Genomic DNA, 23,484 nt, shown 5'->3' on the forward strand with positions numbered 1-23,484 from the left:
TTGGGTGTGTGTGTGGGAGAGGTGGGGTGGTTAGGGGTTTAGATCCAGGTCCACATCAGGCAGATAAAGCCTTTAAGCTCTACCTAAATGATCTGGACTATTCATTTTTTCCCATTTCCCTGATACTACAACAAAATTCGTTGCTCAGCCCCACTGGCCAAATACTAGTGTTTGGGTATATCGGTGAAGAATACAAAGAAAAGAGCCCTTCCTTCTTGGAGTTTGTGCTCCTGTCACCCAGGAAACGATGGATTTTTCTGATTTGAGTTGACACGGCAGTTTGTATAACGGACCATCAGAGGGATGGCTGGAGGCAGAACTTGAGGATGCTGTAATCCTAGACTTATTCTCAAAGTATCATTTATGTCTGCAATCATCCTCAATTCCTATATTCATCCTAAACTGGAACATTGACCTAGCCTTTACCAAACACTGCCCTTTGCTAGAAAGCACAAGACTCCTGGTTGTTAGGGCTTAGATATAAAGTGCCTTCCTACAATTGTAACGCATGTGTGAAGACTTGCCCTCCAGCTCATGGTGCTATTTTGAGAGGTTCTGGAAGCTTCAGGAGCCTAGCTGGAGGAAGTAGGTCACTGGGAGCAGGGTCTTGGAAAGTATCTTGTCCTTGACCCCTTCTTGTTTGTCTCACTGTTTCCTGTCCACTATAAAGTCAGTAGCTTCTGCTGCATGCTACCCGTGCTCCCTTCACCATTGGAGGTATCTTGTCCAGGGGCCCCTTGCTACGTGTCTTACCTGTTTCCTACCCATTATCAAGCCAATAGCCTCTGGCAAGAGCTGCCGCACGCTCCCATCACCAGGATGTCCTGCCTCACCACAGGCCCAGAATCAACGGAGCCAAGGATTCAGGACTGACACCTCTGAAACTATGAGTCAAAATAAGCCCTTCTTCTCTCATTCAGTCTCTCCCTTTCTCTCTCACATGCGTATGTGTGTGGTGTGTGCACAGGCATGTGGAGGCCAGTAGTCAACATAGAATCTCTTTCCCAATCACGCTCCACTTTATTTATTGACTGAACACAGTCGTTAATTTGGCTAGCTAGCTATCCAGCTTGTCCCAGGGATCAACCTGCCTCTGCTTCCCAAATGCTGGGTGTGTGCCACCACCATGCCTGGCAGTTTCATGGGTTCTTGGGACCCAAACTCAGTTTCTCATGTTCTCACAGAAAGCACTTTGTCAACTAAGCCATCTCTCCAGGCCACCTCCTTCCCTTAGGTTGCCGAGATCAGGTATTTTGTCACAGTGATGAAAAAAAAAAAATTGACTAACACTCTGATGAGTGGTGTAAGTTGGGAAATCACAAATATAAAAATGCAAACCTTAACTTGCAGTGGGGAGTTTAAACAATTAAGAGAAAATATGACTAATTTCTCTAAGTGCAACTGTAAGTCACCTAGCTCATATGGTTCGCTGAAAATTACTGAGGAAATAAACGTCCACAGTACCACCAACATAGTCTTTCAAGGTCCAGTATGTTTGTGCATGGTGATAATCGTATGCACACTGCCTTTTAGCTGGTTTCCTTGCTTTTAAAGGCTTCTCAAGCCATGCACCCTCATTTTGCCAACACCTCAATGTGACCTCTGCCATGATGAGAGAGAGAGAGAGAGAGAGAGAGAGAGAGAGAGAGAGAGAGAGAGAGAGAGAGAGAGAAGAGAGAGAGAATTGGTTCATGCTAGGGCCTCATCTACTGCAATCGAACACCAGACACTTATGCCACCTAGTGGGCATATGTGACCTTGCGCTAGCCTCACCTTTGTCTGTCTGGTTTAAATGGAATCTGGAGAGTTAAACATGGTTCCTTAGGCTTCACAGGCAAGCGCCTTAACAGCTAAGCCATCTCTCCAGCCCCCAAGTACTTTCTTAGATATACATCACATGTAAAGATTTTCTCACCAACCGACATCAAGCAGTTTTGTTTTCCCCATGGTCATCTATAAGCACAATACTTGGTACTTCCCAAATAGTCCTTATTTAAATGCTAGTATAGGACCGGGTAAGTAGCTCAGTTGGTGAACCACTAGCTCCACAGTCACGAGGACCTGAGTTTGATCTCCATTTTCATGGAAATGCCAGGCACAGTGGCATGCACACATAATCCAATTACTGAGGAGGTACAGACTGGTGGATCCCTGGATCTCACCGGCCAGCCAGTGAGCTCCAGGCCAATAAGTGACCGTCTCCAAGAGAGGTGGAGGGACTGGAGAGATGACTCAGTGGTTAAAGGCACTTGTCTGCCAGCCCAGATTCAATTCCCCAGAACCCACAAAGGCAGGAAGTGGTGCATGCATCTGACATTCATTTGCAGCAGCAGGAGACCCTAGTGCCCACCACACATAAATATATATATTAGAGAGAGAGAGGGAGAGAATTGGTATGCTAGGGCCTCTAGCCACTGCAAATGAAGGCCAGATGCATACACCACCTTGTGCATCTGGCTTACATAGATACTGGGGAATTGAACCTGGGTCCTTAGGCTTTGCAGGCAAGTGCCACTAAACACTAAACTATCTCTCCAGCCATATATATTTTTTAAGAGAGGTAACTGGATTAAAAAAGGATATTAAACATGTCCATAAGTTAGTGAAGGAGAGTTTAATACACCCACACACACATATTTGAGTCACATCATATCTTATTAATGGATAATAATTTTTATGATTTAACAAAACTAAAAAAAAGAGAGGTAGATGGCATACTTCAGGATGACACAGGATTATTCTCTGGACTCACATGCATGTACATACGTGTGAACATCTACCTATACATACACACGTGCAGCTACACAGAGGCACACCACATACACGTGCAAAAAAAAATCCTCCTTAAATGTCAAGGTAAATGTGTTAGTCATACCACATGACAGTAATTGCTTGTCACCGATAGTGGGAGATGGTGCAGACCATGTGCAAACCAGTACCCCTCAGAAGCTTTACTCCTTTCAGGGTACACAAGAACATCAGGCAGAGCCCAGATTATGGTCCCCAAAGAGCCAACTATACCCAACAATGTCTCCTGATGCCTTGCAGTCTGCACCCTTGGGATGCCTAGGAGGGAAGGGCTGAAAGAAGCAGCGAGCATGGTCTGGGAGCCTCGTCTTAGGACCAGGAGCAGAGTGGTTCTGGCACAAGGCAGGGACTCTTACCTGGGTGAGTAGGAGAAACAGGATGTGAGTAAAAGCTTAGTGAGACTTGGGGGTCCCAAAGCACTGCCTGTGACGAAAGGCTGGGACCACACCCACGCGAGCCACAGATCTCCACGTGGCTCCCGCACCGTGGTCAGCAGGCAAGGACAGAAGCAGTGGGAGGAGCAAGTAGACTGGAAGCACAGCAGCATCGCCATGCAGAGGGAGAGCCTCGCCAATCGAGCAGGGGCCACCTAGCGCCCCGAAACTCCCACACTGATGAAACACATACCTGGTTCCAAATGGAAAAATAATGTACCTCACGGGTCTCATTTATTTTATTTCCTATGCCCTGGTTCAATTTCACAGATACAATCTAGCAAAACCAGGAGAGCGGCTAACTGAAGGTTTTGTTCAAGAACCAATGAGAAACTTGGTGTGGTGGCGCACGCCTTGCACTCGGGAGGCAGAGGTAGGAAGATTGCTTTGAGTTTGAGGCCACACTGAGACTACAGAGTGAATTCCAGGTCAGCCTGGGCTAGAGTGAGACCCTACCTCAAACAACCAAAAAAAAAAAAAAAAAACTTGATAAAGCCACATGCAGAAGCTTTCCCAGCATTCAAAAGACTGAAACATGAAGAATTTGAATACCAGGCCAACCTGAGCTACAGAATAAGATGTTATTAAGGAAAGAAAAAAAAAAAAAAACCATGTACAACATCCCACAAAAATCAGATATGCCAATGGGGTGAGTTCTTTGGGAATCAGATAAATGATTTTTCTAGTGATTCTTTTTCATTGTGGCCATTCTTGATATTTTTTGGGATGTGGAGTTTCAAGGCAGTGTCTCACTCTAGCCCAGGCAGATCGAGAACTCAACTCTGTTTGCAGCCCCAGGCTGGCCTCGATCTCACAGCAATCCTCCTACCTCAGCCTCACAAGTGCTGGGACTCAAGGTATACACCACCATGCCCAGCCACTGTGCTTATTCTATTCATGGGAGTCCATCTGATTTCACATGGCTGATGAACTACTAAAAATATAGATGAAAATAATAAAACAATCATGCCAGCTTACTGAGAATATGTATAAATACAAATCAAGAGTAAGACAAATGGTTTCCACTCAAATGACTGGAGGGACCTGCAAGTCCTAAGGTTCCCAGGGTAACTCTGTAATGAGACAGAAACTGATCAGCCCTGGTTGCTGGCAGCCTGCTCTACCCTGCAGGGCAAGAAGAGGGAAGACAAGCCTTCGGGGGTACACAGCCTCCTCCTGCCCTCTGTACCATCTCCCTGTACCACCTCCTGGGGGAGGCTAATGAGCCCCAGTACAGGTGCCCACCACTAGGCCCCAAAGAAGTGACAGCTGCTTGCCCCCTAGTTACACCTGTGCCCGTGGTTCTCAACCTGAGCCGCAGGCATTGAAACCATCTAGGGGCTTTATAAGTGGCTGCATTCACCCCCTTTAGAGCTATATTGAACTTAGAGGGCTTTTTGTTTTGGTTTGGTTTGGTTTTTAGGTCCCCTTGGTGATTCTAGTTCTTAACTGCCCAAGTCAAAAACTCCCTGCTTCGAGCAAACCTTGCTAAAGAGTGAGCACACCCATAAATCACTAACAAGCAGTGTTACAAGGATCCTTCCTCCTCTCCTTACCTCCCTTTCATCCTTCCTCTCTTCCTTCCTCCTTTCCTTCCTTCTCTCTTTCCCTTCCTCCCTTCCTTCTCTCTCTCCTATCATTACTCCTCTCCTATTGAGGTACTGGAGTTTGAAGCTAGGGCCTCACACACGTTAGGCAAATGCTCTACCACTGAGCTCTGTGTAGCCCAGTGAGACAGCATTTCGGTAAGTTTGTCAAGTTAGCCTTGAACTCACTTTGTAGTCCAGGCAGGCCTGGGACATCTACTTTTCCTGCCTCATCCTTCCAAGGAGCTGGGGTTATAGGCCTGCACCACCCTACCAGGCTTATCTTAAAAATATCCTTCCTAGTTCTTCAAATGCACTTTCAGGCAGAAATGCTCATCTTAAGGCTGAACCGAGGTCACGCAGAGTCCTCTCCTGCTGCTTCTAAATCCAGTCCTCTCCAACACACCTGCTCCCCTTCCAGGAGACAGCAAGACAAAGGGATCCAGAGGCAGAAGGAAACCAGGGATTAGAGGCTCAAAGCCCAACTGATGACAAAAACATGAAACGAGGTCCTAGGACACCTTTTCTGCCAAGTCTCCTTCAGGCAGGGAGTAAATTGAAAGGCAGTGAATTGCTCTAGCTTTTGTTGTAAAAGGTGGTCCTGCCAGGCGTAGTGGCACAGGCCTTAAGTCCCAGCACTTGGGAGGCAGAGGTAGAGTTCGAGGCCACCCTGAGACTACATAGTGAATTCCAGGTCAGCCTGAGACCCTACCTAGAATAAACAAAAACAAAAATAAAAACAGCCGGGTGTGGTGGCGCACGCCTTTAATCCCAGCACTCGGGAGGCAGACGTAGGAGGATCGCTGTGAGTTCGAGGCCACCGTGAGACCACAGTAAGAGTCCAAGAATTGCTGAAGAAAGACCCCGGGCTCAAATAGTATGTAAAAATAAAGAGCATTTATTCTGCAGAATCAGCCAGTATGCAGGGGGCTCAACCATTCATACCAAATGGTGACCCCGAGAGAGGCATGCAGGCCCCTTTTAAGCACAGCTAGGGGAATTCCAGGTGGGTTAGGGAATCTTTTAAAACTATTGGCTGGGCAAGCAGCAGTTACAGTTGTACATCTCAGATTGGTTGGGGAAGAAGTCGTGAAGGGGTTGCGACAGGCGGGGAAGGGACATGTCTGGGTATGTTTGGACATGTCTCCAGGAACTGACTCAGCCCCCAGAGCCCACCACCTTGGGCATGCCCTTTGTTCATAGTTTTTCCCAGAAGTTTTGCCTGCCTCTCTGGGAAACTGAAATTTAGGCCTAGCTGTTAACTGGAGCAAATTTGATCCTCTCAACTACATAATAAACTCCAGGTCAACCTGGGCTAGAGTGAGGCTCTACCTCGAAAACCCAAAATAAATAAATATTAAAAATAAAAAAAAAGGTGGTCCTCAGACCAGCTGCACCCACATCACGTGGCTGGGTAGAAATGCTGAATCTCGGGCCCCGCCCACTGACTCAGAACCTGCGTTTTAGGTGACGAGGCCGAGGGGTCTGTGAGCCGTCAAAGCAGCCTGACTTTGCACCCCTTCCTTGCCTTAGGAACATCTGTTTCACCCTTATCCTCCTTCCTTTTCTCCAAGAGCTCCCCACATGCACATCTCTGGCTTGGTAAAGAGCGCAGTAGCAATCTTCCCTGCCCTTATTCCAGCACGGAAAACCAGGACCAGCAGAGAACTGGGATGTGGTTTATCTCTAAGTCCTTTGTAGGGCTTCGGTCTGGGGCCCCAGGTGCCCTGGCACAGCTGCTCGTATCTGGTTACGTTCTGCACCAGCAGTTCTAGCCTTTGGGAAATGGAAGTCATTTCTCTCTCTCTCTCTCTCTCTCTCTCTAGATTATGAGAACACAGAGTAGAGGAAGTGAAGAAAGCAGCCATTGGGGGACGTCGGGATGGGAAGCATCAGGTGTAGCAGGGGGATCAGAACTGTTTTTGTTTTAGGTTGTGGCAAAGGTTTGGAGAGAGAGAGAGAGAGAGAGAGAGAGAGAGAGAGAGAGAGCAACATTCGATTCCCAAGGCCTTATATCGAGTTCCCTTCCGAATAAAGACAGTTTTCTCTGTTTGGAATGATTCCTTTTGGAAATGTTCAATGAAGTCCTCTAAATCACGGCCTTCAGACATTTGTAATATCAATTGTTCTATTTGATAAGGAAGCCACAGGCCCATTTAACCTGACATCAATGTGTGCTTTTTGTTTCATCAAGGAATAAAGCCAATTGCTTGTTTTAACATCAAGAAGAAAGCTCACCTTTGCTATGGAACATACTCCAAAGGAAAAACAACTCAAAGAAAGGAAGGAATCTATACATCCTGGGAAACTCTCTGGAGTTAACAAGATGTGGGTGACTTTGAAGCAAACTGTGCTTATTCTTGCAAAGTTGAGAAATTATGCTATACAATATTTGCATTTGGGAAAATTAATTATGATCTTAAGTCATGGGTTAGAAGTATAATTAAACTGATTAGTATCATAGGACAAAAATCAAAAGTAAGGCCTGTGACAGCTTCCTGAGGGTCCCCACCCCCCCACCCCCCAGAAAGGCTCTTAAGGGAACATTTAAAACAGGAGCTTTTGTTCCCTCAATCTGTGGTGCTCAGGTCAGGTGGACCCTGCAGCGTGGCTGAAATATTTCAAAGAGTCACTCATAAATGTGTCATTTGACCTGCTGTTCTTCCAAAGAGGTATGAAAAGTGTGTTTCTTGCTGAGATAACTTGAAATCAAATAAACATAATCTCTTTAATTCTTTCTAAATAGTTCCATATTTTAAGTCTAAATACAATAGAACACAAAGCTTCTGGCTTAAGAAAAAGTTTAATTTTTTATGTATTTGGTGGTATTTAATTTTTTTCTCTTTCAGTTTGTATTAGTTTGATTTTAAGAGTATTTACATTTAAAGCACAAGGAGGGAGGAAATGTCCTCCTGTTTGGAGAAACACACGCACACAAAAGATGACAATGTTGTCACCTGGTTAAATGTTCCAAATGTGCTGTTGTAAGGGGCTACCATGAAGTGAAAACAAACACTCTTATTTATAATTAACCATCACTCCACAAACCAGGCGAGACTTTAGCAAAGCTGGCAATAAATTGCACAATATTTCCTTATGTAAAATTGGTTCTGGTCCATTGTTTTTATTTATCTGAAATAAAGGCACTCACTCGAGTTTGTAATAACACTGTCATGGCTGAAGGGAATTTGCTTTAGGTATTAGACCTCCTATCTGTTCCCTCTCCCTTCTTTAAACAATTTCCAAGGAGAAAATCTGAATGTAGCTTGCATTTAAGAAGCAGCAGCGAAAGCTTTTCTGAAGCCTCACTGCGTAGGGTGTTAGGTTAGGTCGTTTCACAGTTTTTAATGATGCTTGTTTGTTTGCCCTTGGTCTAGTGCAGAGGAGAACGGGAAACTTGCTTTATTTTGAAGAGGAGCATCCTGAGGCTTGGAGTTGCTTTGTTGTAAGTCAGCAAGTAACACTCTGTTTTTTCTGCTCCTTCATGAAGTCGGTCTGCCTAACCTTTTGCCCAAACAAGTCTTTCCATGTTGGCACTCCCTGGCAGCAGATGCACTGAGCCCTTGGTGGTACTGCTTTTCCTCGGAGCCACTAGAGTATGCTCTCATGCCATAAGAGCCACACGGTTCCCTTTACACCCGCAAGGTGGGTGGAAAAAACTTTTCCCTCTAATTACAGAAGTGGTCTTTGTGAGACTGGATTAAGTTTGTCAATTTGATTAAGGTGCAGCTGAAAGAATTCAGCTACAATGACTTGCATGACAATACTCTGAGTTCATTGTTGTTGTTGCTGCTGTTTGTCATTGAATTAGCTTCCCTTAGCTCTCCTGGGGTGCTAAGAAGTATTATTTCCTTCCATCCACATACTGTATTTTCAGGTAATAAGTCTTTCACTTATAAATTTTTTTTTTAAAAAATCATCGTGGTCTAACTGGCTGTTCGGAAGAAAGGATTATATAAACATGGATGTAGCAACTAATTTTGCTCATTTCTGTCTATTCTTCTGTTTTGATCTCATCCCCACATTGCCTGGCGGCTTTTCATTTAATCTCAGCCACCATCGGCGAGGCTGACTTTTGTGTGTGTGAACGCGCTGTCCAGAAGAACATGTGTCTTCAGTCCCTGGGAGAAAGCCCTCAGTCCATCTTCAGTACCCTGGGGAATGGGAAGGGCACAGTCAGAGCATGGCCGTCAGCGGGCCGGCTGAGGTTCAGCACCACTCCTGGCTGTAGGATTCTAGCACATCTTAGCGGCTCCTCCTGCATCCTTCTGTGAGAACAGAGCAGCGCCTCCATCTTTACTTCTTCCCCGGGGGAAAAGCAGATCATGGAGACTCTGGGCACTGTGTCCCCCTATGCGTCCAGAGACCCAAGTTCTTTTGCCCCTGGGCCGCTCAACAGTTTCATACCCAAAATAACCTCACCCCAGTCCTGCTCTGAACATCAGTCATACTTGTCCCATCATTTTCTGAAATGTCTTTGTAGCTGGGAGCACTTGTTTCTGTAGAGGTCTGTCTTTCTGCTTAGGGTTGAATGATCATCACCTCTGACACCCACAGTCACCATCTGACCAGAAGGTTGCCCCAGCTCACTGTCACCAAAGCTTGTATCTGGTCGTGCAGAGAATGGAACTCTGTATGCAAAGAGCTCAGGGTCCAAATTCTTGCTTTTTAGTTCTGTGATCAAGGTGTTTCTCAGAATGTCAATTGTGTGACCAAGAATGACTCAAGCTTTCTATACTTCAGTTCTTTTTTTAAAATATTTTTTATATTTTAAAAATATATTTTATGTATTTGAGAAAGAGAGAGAAAGACAGAGAGAGAATGGGTGTACCAGGGCCTCCAGCCATTGCAAACCAACTCCAGATGCATGTGCCACCTCGTGCATCTGGCTTACGTGGGTCCTGCAGAATTGAACCGGGATCCCTTTGGCTTTGCAGGGAAATGCCTTAACCACTAAGCCATCTCCCCAGCCCTATACTTCAGTTCTTATTCTTTCTCCACCTAAAGATGATTTACTTGATCATATTTGCCAAAAAGCCTTTAAAAAGTAGTGTATTATTTTATCACAATATATTGGCTTTCTTTAATCATCTCAATATTTAACTGCTATAATGTTATTATTACTAAATGTACTATAGAAGATGATGGAGATATAAAAAATGGCTCCAATTTCTAAACCACTCACATTCTACTTTGGGATAAAGACGAACAATGAAGAATTGTAAAGAGTTTGTCAAATAGTATTTATAGTGCATAATTATAGTTGCTCACAGTTTATGAAGATAAACATTATTTGATCAACTGAAATACAAATATAATTGTATTTGGGGACATTTTCCCCCCAAACATTTTACCCATTAAATATAGTAGCAGGAATGTTGAGGATTGTGGACTAAATGTGGGACAGTGTAAAATACTATTGGACTAAAATACAGCTCCAGCTGGGCTCCTGGAAGGAGCTGAGCCTTGCTGGTGTTGCCTTCCTTATCTATGTATAAAATGATGGGTTGAAACTGTAAACCAGGAGGCCAGATCCAGCTAAACAACAAGATCCCCTGGGAAGCTTCAACCTATGTCCAGACAGCTAGGCTCTACCTGGAGCCGCTAATTTGTATCTGTAGAACGTGGCCCCAAAATCCAGATTTTCAAAAGTTTCACCAGCTGTTTCTAATGGTCAGCCACATTTAGAAATAGTGCAGGTGAAGGCCAAGGAGGTGGCTCAGTGGTTAAATGCATTTGCTCCACAAGGTCCCAACAGGAATTTGAATCTTCAGCATTTATGTAAGGCCAGGCACAAAGTGGAACATGTGTCTGTAATCTCAGCATGCCCAAAGCAATAGGTGGCATGAATCAGGAGAATTCTGAGGCTTGTGGGGCAGCTGGTATAGCCTTCCTAGTGGAAAAACAAGAGAGATACATCTCAAAAATGTTGAGGTACAGGACCAACACCTCAAGGTGGTCCTCTTACCTCCACCACAGGCTGTGATGTGCATGTATGATCATGATATGCACACACATATATCTATATACATGCACACAAAAAAAGACTGCAATGTAGAGGCTGTGGAGATGGATCACTGGATAAAGTGTTTACTGCTCAATCCTCAGAATCAGAGTTCAGGTCCTTAGCACTCAAGTAAATGCCAGACAGTTGTGGCAGCCAGCTTTTTATTCTCTCTTTTTTTTTTTTTTATTTATTTATTTGAGAGCGACAGAGAGAGAGAGAGAGAGAGAGAGAGAGAGAGAGAGAGAGAGAGAGGAAGGGTGGGAGGGAGGGGGAGAGAATGGGCGTGCCAGGGCCTCCAGCCACTGCAAATGAACTCCAGGCACGTGCACCCCCTTGTGCATCTGGCTAACGTGGATCCTAGGGAATAGAGCCTCGAACTGGTGTCCTTAGGCTTCACAGGCAAGTGCTTAACCGCTAAGCCATTTCTCCAGCCCAGCACCCAGCTTTTAATCCAGGAACTAGGAAGGCCAATACAGGGGCTTAGAACAAGCTGTCTGGCACACACATGTGAACACACATACATGCAAAAAAATACAATAATGCAGTAGAAAACTCGCCTACTTGGCCTTTCCTTAGCATACCTTGTTTTCTTACCCTGTTTAAAGAATATCTTGAAAAGTATGTCTCATATTTAGCTCTGGTATCTTATCTATCTATCTATCTATCTAAATATATCTATTTATTTCTATCTATCTATCTATCTGTCTGTCTGTCTATCTATCTATCTAACAGACAGAACTAGAGAGACAGAGAGAATGGGCACACCAGGGCCTTTAGCCACTATAAATAGACTCCAGATGCATGCACCACGTTGTGCATGTGGCTTTACCTGGGTACTGGGCGAACCTGGGTCCTTAGGTTTTGCAAGCAAGTACCTTAACCACTGAGCCATTTCTTTAGCCCTTCAGCTCTGGTACCTTGCATCCCACTTCTCACTTCTTAGTGATCTATGTCAAGACATGCCCTTTTGCCTCCCATCTCTTCACATACCCTCAGGTCCCTCCTCCACTGGGCCACCCTATTTGGACTGCTTGTTTCAACTTCCACAGCAGAAGAGACTTGTCAGAAATCTCATTTCCCACTCACCACTCCATGCGATTTACACACTCAGAATCTGGAGTTAAACTAACCCAAGACAATGTCAATTACCACATGGAAGGACTCATTATTGTGTCAAGGGGTACAAATGAGAGAGGACCATCATGGTCAACATGTGAGTCCTTCAGGGAAATATCTGGGTTTGGCATCCTGCTGTGCCACTTGCTGGGTCTGTGATTTGGGTAAGTTACCCAACCTCTTCAAGGTTCTCTTTCCACATCTATAAAGTGTTAATAAGAATTATCTCAAAGGCTGGAGACGTGGCTTGGTGGTTAAGGCGCTAGACCAAGAAGCATAAGAATGCAGGTTTGAATCTCCAGGTGCCATGTAGCCAGATGCAGTGATACAAGCATGCAGTGTTTGCACATGCACCCAAGGGGGTGCAAATGTCTGGAAGTTCATGGCTAAAAGGCCCTGGCATGCCCACCCCCTCTCTCTGCCTCTCTCTCAAAAATAAAAATAATCATAAAAAAGGAATTGTCTCAACTGAGAGAATTGGTAGGATTGTAAAAGTAACAACTATGACTTTTTGGAGTATGCAATATGCAGCAAGCCATATGCTAAGTCTTGTATATGTATTAACTCATTTCACCATTTTAGCAGGTGTCAGGCTTCAGCAGGCTTAGAACCCACTGTCTCAAGTCATCACCAAATCTCAGGCTCTAATTGCCTTGTCTAGCTCCCCAGTTCCATCAGGACTCACAGTCTCACCCTCACACGTCTCAGCTACCTCCTGAGTCCCTCATAGGAATGACCCCTGCCGTTAGCCCAGCCACTCTCCCTACTCGGCTCTACCATCACCGTGGCTGCACTAGTTTGGTGCAAGGTGAGGGGCACCTGGAAGAGAATTAGGTCACTCTAGTCCTCCTCGCCACGGCCATGCCAGGACAATTAGTATGAACTGCCTCTCAGACAGATGAGCAACTTCAGCCCACATCAGCAGAGTCAGCTGCCACCTTTCCCAGACGCTCCTGCAATACGAACATAGTTTTTGTGTGCTGCCTGGGGCTCCTCAGGGCTTCCACATGACAATATCGAAGCAACACAGAACCTTTAGCATAAGTCATCCCATTTCTTCTCTTGGCCTAAAGAATCCTCTATATTCTGGAAGAAGAAGTGTTATAGATTAAAAGACACTTAATAAGGCCCTATGAACCAAAGGCGATGAGATCTTCTATAAACTTTAATTCAAGCAAACCTGCTCCAAAATATTTATGATGGCTGGGAGCATAGCTCAGTGGGATAGTGCTTGCCTAACATGTGTGAAGCCCTGGGTTTAATTCTTAGCATTGCAAATATATGTGAGAAGTAACCATGGAAACATAATGCTTTTTAGGCTAGTTATATTAAGAAAATATTAACAATTTTAGGTGACATAACATATTTTAGAGAAGCCATGTCTCTGACATAGATGTTGAAACATTCACAGATGAAATAATATAGTATCGAACATTTTTTGTAAAATAATCCAGTGAGAGGGAGGGGCTCACGAGACTCGACTCCAGCTGGAGGAGCTGCTGGCAGTAAATGGTTGCTGGGCAAAGAGGGAGGCATCTCTTTCAGTGGTGTAGCTACTGGAAAGCTGCCGGGCTCCGGTACATACCCCATCCATGCTCATGTATGCAACCCTGGTTAAACTCAGTAGGTCCCCACCAAAGAGGACTGAAAGTAGTCAGGAAAAGGGGTCCAACAGGAGCGGGAAGAGGATAAGAGAGGGTAGTGAGGGGGTAAATGTGATTAGAATACGTCATAAACATATACAAAATGGTCAAAACTCAAGAAAGAATAATCCAGTGAGGTTTAGAAAGGGGAAGGGTGTGTTAAAGAAACATGATCTGCCACGTATTGATTAAGTGTTGACATTAAGTGGTGAGTACCCGTTTCTGTATGTTTGACGTTTTCTACAATAAAAAGACAAAAAGAAATAGATAAATAAAAAGCCAGGCGTGGTGGTACACACCTTTAATCCCACCCAGCACTCGGGAGTTCAAAGTCAACCTGAGACTACATAGTGAATTCCAGGTCAGCCCAGGTTAGAGCAGGAATCTACCTTGAAAAACCAAAACACTAAAAATAAAATAATAATAATTTTTTAAAAAGGACAGTAAAGGAAGCAATGGTGAATCGCACAGAATGAGGTCAGCATTTGGGACCTGCATATAGTGTCACTTAAAGCAAGGACTCCATGTTGAGCTGAGAAGACCTGATTTGAAGCTATGCATCCTTTAAAGAAACCATAGAGACAAAGCCTTGGAATCTCTATGGAGGAAACCCAAGCGGAAACCATGCATGGAAGCAAAATGACAAGACCACTAAGACCCACTGAAGAAGAAAAAAATCAACAGATTCAACAAACAAGGAAAACCAAGTTGAGTAATCCTTAAGGCACTACAGAGGAATATAGCAACCAGAAGGCAGGAACAAAGGCATAGGAGCTTGCAGTTGTGCCTGCGTGATATGCTGCTTGAAGTAAGAAGAAATGAAGAAGAGCAAGCAATTAAGCTGGGCCTGGTGTGCGCGTCTATAATCCCAGCACTTGAGAATCAGAGGTATGAGGCTAGTCAAGGCTATGTGGTCAGACCCTGGCAAAACAGAAAAAAAAAAAAAAAGAAGAGGTAGTGGTGGGTGAATAAGAAATGGTTAGAGGGCTGGAGAGTTGGCTTAGCGGTTAAGCACTTGCCTGTGAAGACTAGGGACCCTGGTTCAAGGCTCGATTCCCCAGGACCCACGTTAGCCAGATGTACAAGGGGGCGCATGCGTCTGGAGTTCGTTTGCAGTGGATAGAAGCCCTGGCGTGCCCATTCTCTCTCTTGCTCTCTGCCTCTTTCTCTCTCTCTCTCTCTCTGTCGTTCTCAAATCAATAAAAATAAATAAAAATAATAATAAAGGCGTGTGCCACTAGGCCTGGCCAAACTTATAAAAAAAAAAAAAGAAAGAAATGGTTAGAAATCATGAATGCAATGAAAGTAAAAAATACAAAGGCTTTAGGGCATGATGGTGGCTAGAAGCTATCTCTGTGACCTAGTAAAGGAGGGAGTCAAAATAAGAAAAACAAAAGTGAGCTGGAGAGATGGCTTAGCGGTTAAGGAGTTTGCCTGCAAAGTCAAAGGACCCTGGTTCGATTCCCCAGGACCCACAAAAGCCAGATGCACAAAGGGGTGCACACATCTGGAGTTCATTTGCAATGAGTGGCTGTAGGCCCTGGCGTGCCCGTTCTCTGTCTCTCTCTATTTCTCTCTCAAATAAATAAATAAAAATAAAAATATTTTTAAAAGAGAGAGATAAAGAGAGGAAAGGCTTTGGAAATATACCTGGAAAGTGAAGAGAAAAAGACAAAAGAGTGGCCAAACAGCTTGAGGCATAACGTGCTGCTATGTTGAAGGAATTCAAAAGTAATTGATAGGGCCTGGTGTGGGTGCCTGGAATCCCAACGCTTGAGAGGAAGAGGTAGGAGACAAGGCCCCTAGGATGCACAGAAGGGGAGCTACCCAAGTGCAGACAGCTGTGGAGACACTTGGCCGGCACAGTGCACTCAGCAATAGCATAAGCCCCAGGAAAGGCAAGAGCCCCCAATTTCAATCGACCCCTCCAGTTTCCTGCATTGAGCTGTAGTCTCCAATTTTCAAGGACCCAGAAAGAAGCCATGCCAGTACTTCATCTCTCTCTCTCTCTCTCTCTCTCTCTCTCTCTCTCTCTCTCTCTCACTGTGTGTGTGTGTGTGTGTGTGGTGTTCGTTGTATGTGTGGGCATGTGCACGCCACAGCCATGGCATACATGTGGAGGTCAGAGGACAGTGGTTGGGTATGAATCCTTCCTTTCTGCCTCCTTTGAGGCAGGGCCTCAGGTTTTTCACTGCTGCTTTTTCACCAGGCTAGCTAGCCTTCAAGCTCCTGGTGGATTCTCCTGCCTCTGCCTCCCTTCTCTTTTGCTGACGTGGCTGGGCTTACAAATGACTGCCAGTGTCTGGCTTTTGACATAGGTTCTCAACTGGGACCCTCATGCTTACACAGCAAGTCGTCTGTCCACTGAGCCATCGCCCCAGCTCGTCTTCATCCTTGTCTGAAAATCTTTGTCTTTCTTTTCTTGATTTTTTTTTGTTTATTTTTATTTATTTATTTGAGAGAGACAGAGAGAGAGAGGGGGGGGGGGAAGAGGGAGGGAGGGAGGGTGAGAATGGGCACGCCAGGGCCTCCAGCCATTGCAAATGAACTCCAGATGCATGCGACCCCTTGTGCATCTGGCTTACGTGGGTACTGGGGAATCGAGCCTTGAACCAGGGTCCTTAGGCCTCATGGGCAAGCGCTTAACCACTAAGCCATCTCTCCAGCCCCTCTTTTCCTGATTTTTATAAACCTTTGTCATTTTTTTCTCTTTTTACTACATTTCTGGTGATATTTGTACTCTATTATATTGTTAAATTTTAATGTTTTAATTTTAAATCCTCATACATTGATTTAATTTTTAAAAAATATATTTTTCTTTATTAGCAAGAAGGGAGAGGGAGAGAGACAAAATGAATGAATGAATGAATGAATGGGAGTGCCAGGGCCTGTTGTCACTGCAAACGCCTGCCCCGTGCACTAAGATCCACTGTGTGCATCTGGCTTACGTGGATACTGATGTCGAAGGAAATCTTTCCCCTTTTTTCATCTTCTCTCCAGATAGGTGCAATGATAGACCAAAGGACGATTACACCAAAACCAGTTTTGGTGAACCAGTTAGTTCATTGAGGTTATTTATAGAGCAGGGTGAAGGGTTGCTTACAGGAGCCTTAAGTGACTGAAACAACCTATACCACAAGAAAAGTCACCCTGGGTGACAACCTCCCCATGGCTGCTCTCACTCAAGGGCAGCTGCATCACCAGAAGGTTCAGCTCAGCATAGGTGATGAGCCACACAAGCTGCACGTCTGGAGCACACTGACCACTTGGCAACTAACAGAGAGTCTCTCTCCCTAAGCAGTTGTTTCCCCTTCTCTATAGCCTTAGGGCAGAGCCTCAGAACCCTCTTTCCCAGACCTGCGGACTCTTCCTGAGTCTCTACAACTTCCTTGCTGCTCTGCTCCCTCCCCAGGAAGGAATGTTTCAGTTTCTAATGAACAACCCTGGGGAGTGGTTGAGTGACTTAAATTTCAGGTCTCCCAGATTTGACTTCCCCAGTCAGAGTCACTTTCCTCTCTTTAATTTGGAAAAATCTCCTATCCAACATTACAGCCCTTGCTCTGGATCTTACATTCTTTGGCCCCTCTCTCATCAGTCATGTTCCCTGAGCTGTGGAGGCGTGAGATAGATAATCATCTATGGCAAACCACTGGGCCACTATGTCACAGCAAGAGTCACTTCGTCTCAGGAGCTTTAATCATGTAGGCACCTTTCCATCTGCAGGTACTGCCACGTCTTAAGTTCTCCATGACCAAGGCAGACAGCAGCAGTAATAGTAGCAATACTCTATGGGCACAAGCATATATATGTACCAAACAGGTTGATCATCACACTCCTCCAACAAAACAATAGTAGCGTCTTCCCCACTAAAGCCTATGATCTTGGCAGCCATAGGCTTTTAACTGTGTTCCTAGTACCAGGCATAATCTCCCTCCTGTAGAACGGGGGCTTTGAATCCAATAAAAAATAGTAGTTGGCTATACTGAAGGGTTAATAGCCTTCCCTGAAAACTAAAGGGAACTAAAGAGTTCATAACTATCCCTAAAGCTTGTGGGAAATAAAGAAGACAAAGAGGCATTTGGTCTCATTAAGTTTGGCACCCTTCCCTGATTGATGTACTCCCCTTAGCCTAGATGGCCTTGAAGGACCAGAGACCATCTGAGTATCCTCCCTTAGACTTTCCTGGCTGAAAAAGCCTATTCTGAACAAGGACACAAATGGCTACAATTTTCTTTCTTTAAAATATTTATTATTATTTATTTATTTATTTGAGAGAGAGAGAGAGAGAGAGAGGGAGAATGGGCACACCAGGGTCTCCAGCCACTGCAAACAAACTTCAGATGCATGTGTCCCCTTGTTCATCTGGCTCACATGGGTCCTGGGGAGTCAATCCTGGGTCCTTTGGCTTTGAAGACAAACCCCTTAATTGCTAAGCCATCCCTCCAGCCCTACAATTTTCTTATCAACTACACCTGGTACAGTTTGTTTTTCTTAGGATCCTCCTTATAAACTTGCACCCTAGCCTGACTCAGTGCTTCAGGCTCCATCCTGCAGGAAGGTTACTATCCCTTGCTCTTTACTCTAAATAAACTGTAGAGATCAAATCCAGTGTTCTTTTTTACTTTTCTCTTATACTTTTCTTACATTTTTGGTGCTGTGATTTGGATCAGAGCCCTCCAGGGCTTTCATGCTGTGCCCCGCCCCCTTTCTCTCTCTCTCTCTCTCTCTCTCTCTCTCTCTCTACCTCCCTGACAATGTTTCACCCCCTTAGGGGCACAGAAACTCACTGTGCTCACTACTCTGAACTAAGCCACCTGCAACCTGAAACCTCCAGTCTTTCCAGCTTGATACCTGGAAGCTTCTTCTTTTTCTTCTTCTCTCACCCTCTCCCACTAGACTTTTGAACTCCAGACTAGAGGCCTCTTACCTTGTGATCTGCTACATCCACACCCTCATCAAGTTACAATTTCAGGACAAGGTATTCGTTCTCAGTCTGTGGTGGAGGCATCCCACCCCAGACCTTAGAAACTGTGGGAGTTCCTCAGTTTTCAGTTTGTGGACAACTGGACACCCCAAGCATTATGAGTGCAAGGACGCTCCATCCTAGTCCCTGGGTTTTCTTTGCCCTCCCTAAGCCTGGGAGATGTCCCTGGTGGCAGGATTGGGCACTCTAGTCTTTGTCCTCCAAAATGGGCTCTAAATTATCTGTTCCAAAAGATACCTCATTGGCATGTCTCAAGGATAATCCTTTTTTTTTTTTTTTTTTTAGGTAGGGTCTCACTCTAGCCCAGGCTGACCTGGAATTCACTATGTAGTCTCAGGCTGGGCTTGAACTCATGGCAATCCTCCTACCTCTGCCTCCCAAGTGCCTCCCAAGGAACTAAAGGTGTGCACCACTACACCTGGTCTTGAAGGCTAATTTAAAGGAGCTCAAACTTCCTGAGCTCCTGCCTGCCAAATTACTCCAACTCTCTATTCAATTCTGGCCACAATATTCATTAGATAATCGCCACTGTTTTGGTACTTTTGATTTTAATATTCTTATTGATCTTGACAACTTCCTCAGAAGACATGACAAGTGGTCTGAGGTTCCTTACCTTCAGGGCTTCTTTGCCCTTCATTTCCGTCCTTCCCTTTGTTATTTCTTGTTCTACCTACCCAATTCTCTTCTGTTACCAGAAACCCTCTAAAATCCTGCCCCTTCTAAAACTCTACCTCTCACATACAGTTCTGCCATCTGGTTGTGACTTGCCTCTCATTCCAAATTCAAGCCATCTCACTAAATCAAATACAAACGCTGCCCTCTTAAAGAAACTGCTGTCTTTACTGGACCTCTTTAACTTCTTCTACATGTGGATAGCTGGCTTTTCTCTCCTTGCTAAAAGTTAAAATCACCAAACAACTTCTAGGATTTTTTTTTCCTTTCTTTTCCCTTTCCTCCTTCTTTTCATTAAAAGCTATCAAAGAAAAAAATGTCAACTTTAAATCCAAACCATTGGCTATTAGCCTATTAAGATTAAGTCCTCACCAATTTAAAAACATAACTAAAATCTTAAAAGGATGTCTCTCCATGTTTCATGTTGTCATGTCTAATGTTGGCCAACCATGTCATGTCATGTGCTCTATGTTTCATGTAGTCTGTCCTTATGTATGACTACATGGTTATTAATTGTTCCAGGACTTATGATCATTAAATATTCTCATGCTCATATATTTTAAAATAAAGTTAAATTATTAAAACCAGGTTTACAATATATTTTAAATAATAATCAATATCTTTGACAACATGCTTATTCATGCTTACTACAATAATAGACATATTTATATACCAAATTCAAAACTTGCTTCTACAGAAAGAGATGTGTTTTTGATCACAAAAGACTTTATAAGGCAAAATATTGTTGTAAGGTATATTATTAAAGTGATATGACATGGAAAGGTTGTGGGACTTAAACTGAAAAAGGTTTAGGTTGCCTGTGGCAAAATGGATTAACTTAAAGTTTTCATTCTACATATTTTTTCTTACCTTAATTGTTCATATACTTCAGACTTTACTCTTTGTAATAAGTTAATAAACTTATTTATATTGTCATATCTCAAATCAAAGTTAAGTTGAACTATACCTATATTTGCTACTGTTAAACTCTGACTACCAAAAAAACCTAAATGTTTAACAAAAATCAAGATTCATTTTAAATGAGTTTGTGTTTGTTTATTTAAACCTTATCTAAATGTAACATAAAATAAAAAATATAAAATTAATGTAACCAACCTTGTAAATATTTTAAAAATGAAGGGAGTCTAGTGGGACTGCTGACCCAGGAAAATGAAAAGACAGATAATCAGACAGACAATCTGTTCATAATTAGCCATAGGGACAAAAAAAAAAGTATACAAACAGAAGTTAAAAAAATAAACTTAAATGGTCATATTAAAAGTCTTATGATAAGAAAGTTTTTGTTGGTATTTATGAGATGAACTGACTAAGGGAGAGAAACTGAAGAGGAAACTTTAAATGTTGGTAACTGTTTGATGAAAAGGATTGTTACACAGTGGTTACATAGATTGTAAGGTAAAAGTGTGTAGATGAAGTTATGAATAAAGTATGTACATAAAGGCATGAGTAAGCTTAAGCAGAAGGTTAAAAGCAAAGTTAAGGGCTGGAGAGATGGCTTAGTGGTTAAGCACTTGCCTGTGAAGCCTAAGGACCCCGGTTCAAGGCTCGACTCCCCAGGACCCACATTAGCCAGATGCACAAGGGGGCGCATGCATCTGGAGTTCATTTGCAGTGGCTGGAGGCCCTGGCGCGCCCATTCTCTATCTCTATCTGCTTCTTTCCCTCGCTGTCTGTCTGCCACCCTCAAATAAGTAATTTAAAAAAAATTTTTTTAAAGCAAAGTTGATTAAATCTTAAAGTACTTGATCAGATTAGAGACTCCTCGAGATATATTAACCTAGGACTTATGTCAGAGTAACAAAGGATGACCCTGGCTGGTAACAGGATGCTATAGTATTCAGGTGGTAAACTTAAAAACTTTAACTCATTGATATTAATCTGGCCATGATAATGGTTGTAAAAAACTGGCTTACAAGTTCCCAAGCAACTATATTACTATGTTCCTTTATTTGTCAACCTTTTACTATTTAATAAGATTATTATATTTTCAACAACAACAACAGCAACAAAAACACTGTAACATTAATATGGTTCCTGTCTTGTTCATGTTGTTTTAGTGGGTGATTATCACTGAGATTATTGTCTAAGTCTTATGAAAGGTGATTTAGTCATTGGGACTTTGTTCTCAGGGAACCTGAGGAAAATCCTCCTGTCCTAGGAAAGCCTGCAATATACAAACAATGTTAAGATAGTTTGTCTAGGCATCATATATTCTACCAGTTGTAAATATTGCCTTATGTTAAACTTAAAAATGGTTCAATGATTAAAGGTAGTTGATGAAAAAAATCACTTTATGTCTATCAGAATGTCTCTAATGTATGTTAAAATCAGACTAATTTAGCTCAACAATGACAAGGTTTGACTTTATTCTTAAGCTATGTATACTCAGTCTTAGTCAAGGTTTTACTTAAGTAATTGTCTCATTTCTTGTAGATACATTGATGCTTAAGACATGTTCCCTGCTCTAGAAAAATGATCTTAAATGCTGCTGTTCTGCTTCCAGTTTGTGGGGTAATTGGAACCCACACAGGTATTCAAACTAACCAAGGATGTTACCAAATACAGATGCCAAAACTTTATGCTGCCTTACTTGACATGTTCTGCCTGTACTTGTAACTATTAGATATTTAAAAAGTAAGATGTGCCAACCCTCTAAAAGGTAGATTCTCTGTATTTCTCTTGCCTTGTTTACATAGTTCAAGCAATTCTCTATAATAAAGTGACAAATTTATTTATAATGTCATACCTCACGTTATGATAAAATAAAAATGAAAGGCCTCTTGCCCAAAGTTATGTCTTGTACCATAATAAACTTTCATGCTACTTATGTCTCATACTGTATAATCTTCTGTACTGACACTGCAATTTTTACTCATTCAAGGCCATAGTTTGTGTTACAGCTTCTGGTCAGTACTGAAGTTATCCTGTGTTTCTTTTTTTTTTTTTTAATTTTTTTTTGGTTTTTTGAGGTAGGGTCTCACTCTGGCTCAGGCTGACCTGGAATTCACTATGTAGTCTCAGGGTGGCCTCGAACTCATGGCGATCCTCCTACCTCTGCCTCCTGAGTGCCGTGATTAAAGGCGTGCGCCCCCACGCTTGGCTTGTGTTTCTTTTTAACTCTATAACACAGCTACAGAGATCTCTCTACTAATTAACTATTGTTTCATGCTTTAAAAGAGATTCCCCTGGACTCTGCTGATGTAAAAATAGACTAATTCTCCACTCCATCTGATGCCAATTCTGTGAGCCTTAGTTTCCCATAGCAATATCAAAGTTAATAAGATCAAGATATTTTAATTAGTTTTGTTTATTCAAACTCTATCTAAATATGACATAAAAGATGAAAACCAAGTCTTTATTTTGTTACATAGGACACCTGTTTACAATAGATTTCTTAAGTGTTATACTCTTAGTATGTTTTCCTATTGGCTAAGACTTTTATTTGCTATAAACTTATTCTAATAAATAAAACTAATTATATAAAATTATATAAAATATATTTCACTGCATTATGTAACCAAATATAATTCTATAAAACACAATTTCATTAAGTTTATAGGATAAACATCTGATAATAACAATTTTTTTTAATTTTTTTTATTTATTTGAGAGTGACAGACACAGAGAGAAAGATAGATAGAGGGAGAGAGAGAGAATGGGTGTGCCAGGGCTTCCAGCTCTGCAAACGAACTCCAGACGCGTGCGCCCCCTTGTGCATCTGGCTAACGTGGGACCTGGGGAACCGAGCCTCGAACCGGGGTCCTTAGGCTTCACAGGCAAGCGCTTAACCGCTAAGCCATCTCTCCAGCCCTAATAACAAATTTTTAAGACTAATCAAAGTTTTAGCCTTTCAGCCTAACATGCTTTGATTAGTTCTTCTAAAGATAAGACTTTTCTCTTTGGTCTCCACATTTGAAGCAAGATGACAAAGGGAATGTCACATTTGGAAAGTGTCTCAATAAGACGCACACCATGTGCCGCCGCTGTGGTTCTAACCCTACCACCTTCAGAAGTCGACCTGTGGCAAGTGTGGCTGCCCTGCCAAGCGCAAGAGAAAGTACAACCAGCATGCCAAGGCTAAGAGGTGAAATGCTATCAGAACTGGCAAATGAGGCACCTAAAAATTGTGTTTGGGAGATTCAGGCATGGATTCTGTGAAGGAACAGCATCTAAACCCAAGTGGGCAGCTATTGCAGCATCCAGGTCATCTTGA

At 43.1% G+C, this 23,484-nt stretch overlaps 1 pseudogene; it reads left to right on the forward strand.

Moving 5' to 3' along the window:
* The first annotated feature begins 12,683 nt into the window (after nucleotides 1-12,683).
* LOC101608347 lies at nucleotides 12,684-23,484 on the forward strand (annotated as a pseudogene).

The sequence above is a fragment of the Jaculus jaculus genome, chromosome 7 (genome assembly GCF_020740685.1).
Source record: "Jaculus jaculus isolate mJacJac1 chromosome 7, mJacJac1.mat.Y.cur, whole genome shotgun sequence".
Lineage (NCBI taxonomy): Eukaryota > Metazoa > Chordata > Mammalia > Rodentia > Dipodidae > Jaculus > Jaculus jaculus.